General features: G+C 43.2%; 1 protein-coding gene across 4 annotated transcripts in view; it reads left to right on the forward strand.

Annotated features, from left to right (window-relative positions):
• The first annotated feature begins 30 nt into the window (after positions 1 to 30).
• The window catches only part of LOC115224380 (transmembrane and coiled-coil domain-containing protein 4), a 53,229-nt gene continuing 41,378 nt past the window's right edge, over positions 31 to 11,881 (forward strand). For all 4 annotated transcript variants that reach the window (XR_005003875.1, XM_036513454.1, XM_029795264.2 and 1 more), the window contains exon 1: positions 31 to 346. The gene's annotated coding sequence lies outside the window, so the exon portion shown is untranslated. The remainder of the gene's footprint in view (positions 347 to 11,881) is intronic.

Consider the following 11,881-nt stretch of genomic DNA (forward strand, 5'->3'; position numbering starts at 1 on the left):
TTCCTCCTTCCTCTCTCTATCTCTTACTTCATCGTCCTTTATCATATCACATCCCTTTCTTTATCTCTCTTTCCTTCTGACTTTCCTTTTAATTTTTTCTCCAATGACATCACTCCCACCATCCCCCAATCCCCCTCTTTCTCATTCTCCCTAACTTTTTCCCCTCTGTCCTTCCCTACCTCTCTCTCTATCTCATCTCTGTACTCCCTCTCTCTCTATTCCTTACTCGATCGTTTTCCCCCTCCTTTCACCTTTCTGTCAACTAACGGCTCCAGGTTTCTATCATGGCGCGGAGTTCAGAATACTTTTTCTGTTCCTCAAAGTCGCAAAGAAAATTAATATAACGGTATATATATCTATATATTACTCCATTCTATACACACTAACTGTTTTTAAGGGCTTTCCTTTTTTCGCATACGTGTCAGCAAGCAATCAACACACGTCTCTCTCTGTTTTTCTCCCTCTGTGTATAATTGTGTATTAACATACATATGACACCCGCATGTCTGTCTTTATACAAATATATACGTTTTGCATGTATGTAAATATTATAAACATATGTTTACATTATACTATCGTCTTATTGTTTGACCATAATGCTCTTCGTGTCGCCGGAGGTGACACCTCTGCTTTTGTCTTAGAATTTTCTGTAAAATATTATTTCATATTAAAAAAAAAAAAACCTAACATATTTTCATATTTCTGAGTCTTTTCACACACAGACACACGAAATGTTCTGTAGTCAAGAAGTTCACTTCATGCATAGATAGTTCCGTGTTCGATCGGGGTCTACTGCACACGGCACCAGCTGTAATTCTGCTAGTCTCGGGTTGACCACCAACGCCCTATGAGGATGGAACTTGGTAGAAAGGGTCACTTAACCGATGTGTGTGTGTGTATATATATATATATATGTATATTTACACTCTCTTTTACTTGTTTCGATCATTTGACTGCGGCCATGCTGGAGCACCGCCTTTAGTCGAGCAAATCGACCCCAGGATTTATTCTTTGTAAGCCTAGTACTTATTCTATCGGTCTCTTTTTGCCGAACCGCTAGGTTACGGGGACGTAAACATAGCACCATCGGTTGTCAAGCGATATTGGGGGAACAAACACAGACACACACACACACACACATACACAAATACGATGGGCTTCTTTCAGTTTCCGTCTACCAAATCCACTCACAAGGCTTTGGTTGACCCGAGGCTATAGTAGAAGACACTTGCCCAAGGTGCCACGCAGTGGGACTGAACCCGGAACCATGTGGTTGGTTAGCAAGCTACTTACCACACAGCCACTCCATATATATTCTTTTACATGTTTGTCATTTGACTGCAGCCATGCTGCGGCACCACCTCGAAGGGCTTTGTTAGTCGAACAAATCGACCTCAAGACTTATTTCATAAGCCTTCTACTTATCATATCGGTCTGTTTTACCGAACCGCTTACTTACGGGACGTAAACACACCAACACCGGTCGACAAGCGGTGATAGGGAGCGGGTCGGGGGAATGGCGAAAGTAAAGAATACAGACACCCAGGATTAAGATTAGGGTTAAAACGGGTGGTGTGCGTATACTTTGCCTCTGCCTGGGAGACTGGGCTTTAGTTTTACCAAATCCACTCACAAGGCTTTGGTTGGCCCTCAAGGTGCCACGCATTGGGAATGAACCCGGAACCATGTTGTTGGTAAGCTAGCTACTTACCACACACACAGGACGCCATGATAGATCGTTAGCTCCTACACACATTTTTTTCTGTCCTTGTTACTCTCCTTGTTTTTTTTCTGTCCTTGTTACTCTCCTTGTTTTTTTCTGTCCTTGTTACTCTCCTTGTTTTTTTCTGTCCTTGTTACTCTCCTTGTTTTTTTCTGTCCTTGTTACTCTCCTTGTTTTTTTCTGTCCTTGTTACTCTCCTTGTTTTTTTTCTGTGTATCTTTCTGTCGAAGAGCGTAGGCTCGAAATGTAAAAAGACTTGTTCTATTTCTATTCCTGAGCACCATACTGATACATTTGTTTGTTTGTACTCCACCTGCCTTCGTCTTTTGTTTATTTTCGTAAACCTTCCCGTTATATATATATATATATATATATATATATACGCGAGAAAGAAGCAACAAGAATGGATAGGTTTTTAGTACGATCGTTTCATACAAGGACAGGTTTTATTAAAAGTTGCAAACTTTTAATAAAACCTGTCCTTGTATGAAACGATCGTACTAAAAACCTATCCATTCTTGTTGCTTCTTTCTCGCTTATAATCACCCCACATTACTGTATTGTTAAATCAGTATAGTTTCTTTTGGTGCATCTAAGTTAGGTACCATATTCAAGTAAATTTTTTTAAATTAACTTGAATCTTTATTGCTCTTTGAATATATATATATATATATATATATATATGTAGGTCCCGGGTTGATTCGGGGTTAACCACAGTAAATAAGGTACTCAATACATAGCAGAGTAAAATTAATTTATTATATAGAAGGAGCTTCTACAGGACTAGAACTGTTTCATTCAAGAGAAATCTTCAGGAAGCTCCTGAAGATTTCTCTTGAATGAAACAGTTCTAGTCCTGTAGAAGCTCCTTCTATATAATAAATATATATATATATATATATATAATATCTGCTTGTGTTTACTCCGTGTACTTTTATGTTGTAAAACCTTGCAGTTCAACAAATAGTTTCTGATAAAATAGGTCTTGCCATAGGTGGAAAGACTTCCGCCAGTCCCCGCCCATTTTCTCCCAAATCTTTTTATTTTTGTAATTTTTTTTTTTGCCGAAAGTCCCCTTTTTCGGATACTAGTTATGTTTAATAGAAAATAACTAAAGTTTTAACATCATCTCCTTCAAAATAGTCATCTTGCACAGCTGTACACCAGACCCAGTGTTCCTGCCACTTTTGGAATCTGGTCTGGCAGTTGTTTTCTGTAAGCGAGTCGAGGACCTTCTGCAAAATCCGCTCTGGATCTTGACAACAGTGTTAAAAGGGCCACCTTTGAGCTGCTTTTTCATCTTGGAGATGAGATGGAAGTCCACAGGTGTTGAATCTGGCGAATAGGGCAGGTGCAGAAGTGATGCTATGCTGGTTTTGGTGAGAAACTCACGAGTGAGGAGAGGCTGGTTAAGAATTGAATTCTTCGTGCTCCTCAGATCCTATTGCTTTCGCCAAATGTCCTCCCTCAAACACTTTAAAACATCACAGTGGAACTCTTGATTGATTGCCTAGGCCTAGGGGACGAATTCTTGATGCATAATACCTATTTCTTTACTATCCACAGGGGGCTAAACATAGAGGACAAACAAGGACAGACAGACGGATTAAGTCGATTATATCGACCCCAGTGCGTAACTGGTACTTAATTAATTGACCCCGAAAGGATGAAAGGCAAAGTCGACCTCGGCGGAATTTGAACTCAGAACGTAACGGCAGACGAAATACGGCTACGCATTTCACCCCGGCGTGCTAACGATTCTGCCTTGATGCATAACACCACATTTCCGGTGGTGATGTTCATGGCAAGCCTTCCAGATCACTCCTCATCTTCCGGGTATGTTCTTCCGGGTTTGAAGTGCCTGTACCACTTGAGACATTGTGTACAACCCGTTGCCCTGTCGCCATAAGCTTGCTGAAACATGCTCAATGTCTCTGTAGCAGACTTCCCAAGTTTAATGCAAAATTTCACATTGCCTCCATATTCCCGTCCATGACAAAATCACAGACTACAGCACACGGATGATCTCATCATCATCATCATTGTTTAACATCCATTTTCCATGCTGGCATGGGTTGGATGGTTTGACTGAGGTCAGGAAAGCCAGCGGCTGCACCAATCTGACCTGACGATGTTTCTACAGCTGGATGCCCTTCCTAATGCTAACCACTCCAAGAGTGTACTGGGTGCTTTTTACGTGCCACCGGCACAGGAGCCAGTCAGGCGGGCCTGGCATCGATCACGTTCGGATGGTGCTTTTTATGTGCCACTGGCACAAGAGCCAGTCAGCAGGTACTGGCTTCAGCCACGATCGGTTGGTGCTTTTTACATGCCACCGGCACGGGAGCCAGTCAGGCGGGCCTGGCATTGAACACGTTCAGATGGTGCTTTTTACATGCCATTGGCACGGGAGCCAGTCAGTGGGTACTGGCCCCAGCTACGATATTGGTTTTACTTGACTCAGCAGGTCTTCTCAAGCATATCATATCGCCCAATGCATCAGGGGTATTCTTAACAGGGACCACAACTTGTGGAATAAACGCGGCAATGTCACTCAGCACACTACCCCATGAAGGTCACTGCTAGCTCTCACTGCACATGCAACCATGTACTGCCATCTGTTGGCACGCTACAGAACTAGTCTGGGAATGTCTTGATACCACCTCGTACATAGGATCCCTATTTTCATGCAAGGGTAGATGAGAGTAGCTGGGAGGGAGATGAAGATGTTGGTGATGGGGCACCAGAGTGTACTCACAAGATACAAGAAGGCAGGTTTCAGTCATTAGACCTTGGCCATGCTGGGGCACCACCTTGAAGGATTTTTAATCAAACAAATTGACCACAGTACTTATGGTTTTGTTTTTCTTTAAGACCTGGTACTTATTCTATCTGTTTTGCAAAACTGCTGAGTTACAAGGATGTGCAACGTTTATGCGAAGTGAGGTGACGAGAATGGCTTCTTAGCACATCACATGGTTGATACAATAAATATAAAAAGAATAATGCATATAGGCGTAGGAGTGGCTGTGTGGTAAGTAGCTTGCTTACCAACCACATGGTTTTTGGTTCAGTCCCACTGCGTGGAACCTTGGGCAAGTGTCTTCTACTATAGCCTCAGGTCGACCAAAGCCTTGTGAGTGGATTTGGTAGACAGAAACTGAAAGAAGCCCGTCGTATATATGTATATATATATATATATATATATGTATGTATGTATGTGTGTGTCACACCATATATGTGTATGTATGTATATATATGTATGTGTGTGTCACACCATATATGTGTATGTATATATATGTATGTGTGTGTCACACCAACATCGCTTGACAACCGATGCTGGTGTGTTTATGTCCCTGTAACTTAGCTGTTCGGCAAAGGAGACCGATAGAATAAGTACTAGGCTTACAGAGAATAAGTCCTGGGGTCGATTTACTCGACTGAAGGTGGTTGCTCCAGCATGGCCACAGTCAAATGACTGATACAAGTAAAAGAGTAAAAGAGAGACACAACCGGGTAGAATGTTTAAGAGAAGATTTACTGACAGGTTAACATGTGTGACTGTGCGCGACATGTATACAGAATAATAGACAGGCTGTCTTGAGAACAAAGTGTATGTGTGTGAGTATAGGCTTGGATGTATGCGTGTGCGTTAAGTACGGAGCATTGAAAGAGTCTATAATGCGAAGTTAGAAGAATGTTCATAGACACAAGAATGAGAATACCAGTTTGTAGTCAATTGTACACGGTAGTTGAAGTACTGTATCAAGAAGTTGCAGCGATGATGCAGAGCCAGTTGCGGTACATGTCGTATGTGAAGTTGTGGCTGTAATGCTGCTGCTGGGTCACTTGGTCCAGGAGTTCTCGCAGGTTGTATATTCGCTGTTGATCCATGGTGAAGTAATTCACAAACAGTGCTGTATTGAAACCTGGGTGAGTATGTAGAGAGATGTTGATGTTAGGATGAATGGTGGCGACGGAGATGGGGGTCGCCGAATGCTGCTGGCTTAAGTTGATGAGTCTCCACGTGGCTGGTGTTGTGTTGTCGCTGGAACTGGCGGTGTCTTCTGTGTTCAGTGGCCAGACCTTAAAAGAGACGATGAGAAGCTGGAATTTTTATAAGAAGTTGTAGGCTCAAAGCTGGGTAGAAAACAAGCTGTTGCACGTGACCTTATTTGAAGGCTGTGATTGGTTGGGTTGCATATTGGTGCACGAAAGAGCAAGAGACAAATCGTGCCAATACCAACCAATCAGAGTAGTTTACACAACGGGGTCCAAAATGCGGCCAAAGGTTAGCTGTTATCTACCACGTTCATATCATCATCATCATCATCATCGTTTAACGTCCGTTCTCCATGCTAGCATGGGTTGGACGGTTCGACCGGGGATCTGGGAAGCCAGAAGGCTGCACCAGGCTCCAGTCTTATCTGGCAATGTTTCTACAGCTGGATGCCCTTCCTAACGCCAACCACTCCGTGAGTGTAGTGGGTGCTTTTTACGTGCCACCTGCACAGGTGCCAGGCGAGGCTGGCAACGGCCACGGTCGGATTGGTGTACTTTTATGTGCCACCGGCACGGAAGCCAGTCGAGGCGGTGCTGGCATCGGCCACGAGTCGGATAGTGCTTTTTACGTACCACCAGACCAGGGATCCTGGCTGGTTCAAATCGATTTCGATTTCCCCAACATGTCTTCGCAAGCAAAGGGGGTTGGCATGGGTGCCTGTCGTACGGTCGGATTGGTGTATTTTACGTGTCACCGGCACGGAAGCCAGTGGAGGCGGCGTTGGCATCGGCCACGAGTCAGACAGTGCTTTTTACGTACCACCAGACCAGGGATCCTGGCTGGTTCAATTCGATTTCGCTTTCGCTTGCCCCAACATGTCTTCGCAAGCAAAGGGGGTTGGCATGGGTGCCTGTCGTCGGATGAGGTTCTATATCGACTTCGCTTGCCTCAACAGGTCTTTGTGTCCAAGGGAGGAAAGGCATTCATAAGTGGGCTGGGCTCACTTGTCCTGCCTGGTCTTCTCACGTACAGAATATTTCCAAAGGTCTCGGTCGCTGGTCATTTCCTCAGTGAGGCCTAAAGTTTGAAGGTCGTGCTTCACCACCTCGTCCCAGGTTTTCCTGGGTCTACCTCTTCCACGGGTTCCCTCAACTGCTAGGGATTGGCACTTTCTCACACACCTATCTTCATCCATTCTCGCCACATGACCATACCAGCGCAATCGTCTCTCTTGCACACCACAACTGATGCTTCTTAGGTACAACATTTCTCTCAAGGTGCTAACGCTCTGTCGAGTATGTACACTGACATTACACATCCATCGGAGCATACTGTATGTATATATAATAGAGAGGAGAGGAAATTCACTCAAGTGTACGCTACAGATGTAAGCAAGCCAACACCAGTTGTCAAATTGTGGTCTACAAAGTCACACACACACACACACACGATGGGCTTCTTTCAGTTTCTTATTTCTTCATTGCCCACAAGGGGATATACACTGATGGGACAAACAAGGACAGACAAGCGGATTAAGTCAATTATATCGACCCCAGTGCGTAACTGGTCCTTATTTAATCAACCCCGAAAGGATGAAAGGCAAAGTCAACCTCGGCAGAATTTGAACTCAGAACATGGCAGACGAAATACCGCTGAGCATTTCTTATTTCTTTATTACCCACAAGGGGCTAAACACAGAGGAGACAAACAAGGACAGACAAATGGATTAAGTCGATTACATCGACCCCAATGTGTAACTGGTACTTAATTTATCGACCCCGAATGGATGAAAGGCAAAGTCAACCTCAGCGGAATTTGAACTCAGAACGTAACGGCAGACGAAATACTGCTAAGCATGCTAATGTTTCTGCCAGCTCGCCACCTCCTTTCAGTATCTGCCTACCATATTCATTCACAAGGCTTTAGTTGGCCCATGGTTATTGCAGAAGACAGTCTCCCAAGGTGCCATGTAGTAGGACTGACCCTGAAACTCTGTGGTTTGGAAACTAACTTCTTACCACACTGTTGTCCTGCACCTTTGTCAATTTTACTCACTAGAAATGCAGATCAGAATAACAATGATGGGCTTCTTTTAGTTTCCGTCTACCAAATCCACTCACAAGGCTTTGGTTGGCTTAGGGCTATAGTAGAAGACAGTTTCCTAAGGTGCCATGCAATGGGACTGAACCTGTAATCATGTGGTTGAGAAGCTGACTTCTTACCACACAACCATGCTCAAATCCAGGATCAGTCAATTGACCCACGAGCAGTAAGTTGACCCATGTGAAGTAAATTTACCTGCTAGAGGTTAAATTTACCTCCAATTTGAGAACCTCTGTTCCACATTATTTTATATATTTCCAGTTACTCTATTATCCCACTTTACCATTTTCTAAAGAGCAATTATATTGCTGTCCATTAACGATTTAGCATTCAGCTTACTTTGTCAGATTAAAAGCTTATTCTTAGACATTGTTTTGAATTAATCACATGCTGTCTTGTAGCTTCAACATTCTAATTATGCGATTGTTTATTTTTAGAATGTCACTGTTAGGTAGGTGTGACCTATGCCAATGGTCACATCTTCCTGAGTCTACCTCTTCCACAGCTTCCATCAACTGCTAGGGTGTGGCACTTTTTAACACAGCTATCCTCATCCATTCTCACCACATGACCATACAAGTGCAGTCGTCTCTCTTGCACACCACGTCTGATGCTTCTTCTGTCCAACTTTTCTCTCAAGGCACTTACACTCTGTCGAGTATGCACACTGACATTATACATCCATTGGAGCATACTGGCCTCATTCCTTGCGAGCTTACACATCTCCTCAGCAGTCACAGACCATGTTTCACTACTATGTAGCATGGCTGTTCGTACACATGCATCATACAGTCTACCTTTTACCTCAAGGCGGCGAGCTGGCAGAACCGTTAGCACACTGGGCGAAATGCGTAGCTGTATTTCGTCTGCCGTTATGTTTGGAGTTCAAATTCCGCCGAGGTCGACTTTGCCTTTCATCCTTTCGGGGTCGATAAATTAAGTACCAGTTATGCACTGGGGTCGATGTAATCGACTTAATTCGTTTGTCTGTTCTTGTTTGTCCCCTCTATGTTTAGCCCCTTGTGGGTAATAAAGAAACACATACAGTCTACCTGTTACTCTGAGTGAGAGACCCTTTGTCACCAGCAGAGTTAGGAGCTCACTAAACTTTGCCCAGGCTATTATTATTCTAGCAGCTACACTTTCAGAGCACCCACCCCAGCTACTGACTTGATCACCTATGTAACGGAAGCTATCAACTACTTCTAGATTTTCTCCCTAGAATGTGGCAGAAGTTGTTGTTTTCAGTGTTTATTGCTCCTGAGCATCTGCCTCATACAAAAACTATCTTTCCCAGTTAGCCTTCCTTTGCTATTGCTGCACCTCTTATGTGTCCATAGCTTACACTGGGTACATCTTAGCAGTGACGTGTTGCAATGGCGCATGCCTCCATACCTGACCTGGCACAGGTAAGTGTTGGCAGCAGGAAGGGCATCCAGTCTTAGAAAGATCTGCTTCAACGAATTCCGTCTGACCTATACAAGCATGAAAAAGTGAATATTAAATAGATGATGTGTGTGTGTGTGTGTATGCATGTATCTGTGTGTTTATGTGCGCACATATGTGTATGCCTGTGTAGTTTGAGGGAGATTTGGTTGCTATTTCTAGCAGGCTCAGTACCACATTTAATTTCCCTTTCTAGCTCTATAAGAAATACATACTCTCAGCCATTGGTCAGCTGGTGTCATGTGACTTGGTGGATCTGATTTAACATGGATATGCATTTAGCTTTGTTGTTTAACCCTAGGTCAACCCTGATCAAGCAGCCCTATGATTAAAGGCATTCCATCCATGCCCAACACTACTATCTTTTTGCCTGTAGTATAACTAAGACTGCTGATTTGTGTGTCTTTCCTTTCTCAAGACATTAAGATATTATTTGAGAGTAGTTTGGCTGCTATTTCTGTCAGGTGATGTGGCTTTTTTTTTTATCAGTCATATTGCTGAGTCACCTGTACATGTCACCTGCCTGATTGTGTTACCTGTCCTAAAGGTAAGATATTTGTATTCTTAACCTTTATCCCACAAACAGGTGATTAAAACTTTATGAGTTACTGAAGGTGTTTCTGTGTGGTTGCTTGAGGTCTAGAAATAGCAGCTGAGTCTCCCTGAAATCACACCTTCCTGCAGTAATTCACCCCTTATCTTGTACATGTTTCAGTCATTAGACTGTGGCCATGCTGGGGCACTGCTTTGAATTTATAGACGAATGTATTGATGCCAGTAATTTATTTTTTTAAGCCGGGTGCTTATTCTATTGATCACTTTTGCCGAACTGCTATGTTACGGAGGGGGTGGGACATGAACACACCAACACCCGTTGTCAAGTGGTGGAGCGGTGGGGACAAACACAGACACACATACATAGACATCTCTCTCTATATAAACGGCAGTTTGTCTGTGCGTTTTCTGTGTGTCTGTTTGCTTGTACCCTCACCCTGACCACGGCTTTCAACCGATTCTGATGAAACTTGACACACACATAGCCCAATGTCATAATTCAAAACTAACGCAGCGAAAATTTTGAAAAGTTCCCCCAGTTCTGAAAAAAATTGATAAATTCGACATGGGGTCGAGAATCAGAAACACAAACCGCAAACTGTCTAGGGGACGCAACTCCACCTTTTTTAACTAAAAAAAAAGTTACCATCATTTTTTTCCATTTTTTTGCTATTTTTTGGCTATAACTCTCTAAAAATGCTTTATAGTTATTTCCCTTACAAACGTGAGCAACGCCGGGCGATACTGCTAGTACATACATATATATAAAGACACTGCTTGCGAAGACCTGTTGAGGCAAGTGAAATCGAAATCAAATTCGATGACTGGCATCCGCACTAGTGGAGCATGATCGTTGCCAGAGCGGCTAACTGGCGTTTGTGCCGGTGGCATGTAAAAAGCACCATTCGAGCGTGATCGTCACTAGCATTACCTTACTGGCACTTGTGCCGGGATGCAGGTAACATGTAAAATAAAAAAAAAAAACGATTTTTTTTGTGGTCGTTGCCAGTACCACCTGACTGGCACGTAAAAGCACCCACTACACTCTCGGAGTGGTTGGTGTTAGGAAGGGCATCCAGCTGTAGAAACTCAGCCAGATCAAGATTGGAGCCTGGTGCAGCCATCTGGTTCGCCAGTCTTCAGTCAAATTGTCCAACCCATGCCAGCATGGAAAGCGGATGTTAAACGATGACGATGATGATGATGATACGAAGGGTGTATGATAAGTCTTGAACTTCAAAAAAACAAAACATGGTACAAGACTTCTGATGAAGGTACAAGCCTGTAGGCTTATTGAAAATAATTATGAGCCACAGAAGCAGTTTTAATACCAGAAGGTAATATTTGGCCCCATTTAAAAGTGGATGTTGTCCTAGAACACAATACTGCAGTAGTTAACTCTAAGAGGACCTTTGATATGGGCTTTCGGTGCATATAAGCAATCTTGTTTATCTGTGTTATATCAATAAATAGTCATTCTGGAATTCAGTGTGCACACTCAAACACTTCCTCACTTACTCTCTCTGTCTGTCTGTCTCTCTCTGTCTCTGTCTGTCTCTCTCTCATACACTCATGCGTTTGCTCAGTTTCTCTCACATACATTCACTCTCTCTCTCTCTCCCTCTCCTCTTTCTCCCTGCCCCTCTCAGATTCAGTGTGTACGGACACACATGCAGAAATACTCTCAAATTCAGTGCTTGTACACATGCACATGTATGACACATGCACAGCACACACATCTTTTGAATTAGGTAGGCACTCATCTTTTGAATTAGGTAGGCACAAACACACACACACAGTCTCTTAAATTCCATGTGCTTGCACACACATGCACACACACACACACACACACACACACACACAGAGTCTCTTAAATTCCATGTGCGTGCACACACACACTCATGCTAACGCACACTTTTCTTTTATTAGTCGATGACATTTCAACCACTGAAATACTTCTGTGCTTCTAAGAGAGGTGAGTTATTAGACAAACACAGACACATATACATATATATATATATATAGTTAATCCAAACATGAAAACACAAAGA

The sequence above is a fragment of the Octopus sinensis genome, linkage group LG25 (assembly GCF_006345805.1).
Source record: "Octopus sinensis linkage group LG25, ASM634580v1, whole genome shotgun sequence".
NCBI lineage: Eukaryota > Metazoa > Mollusca > Cephalopoda > Octopoda > Octopodidae > Octopus > Octopus sinensis.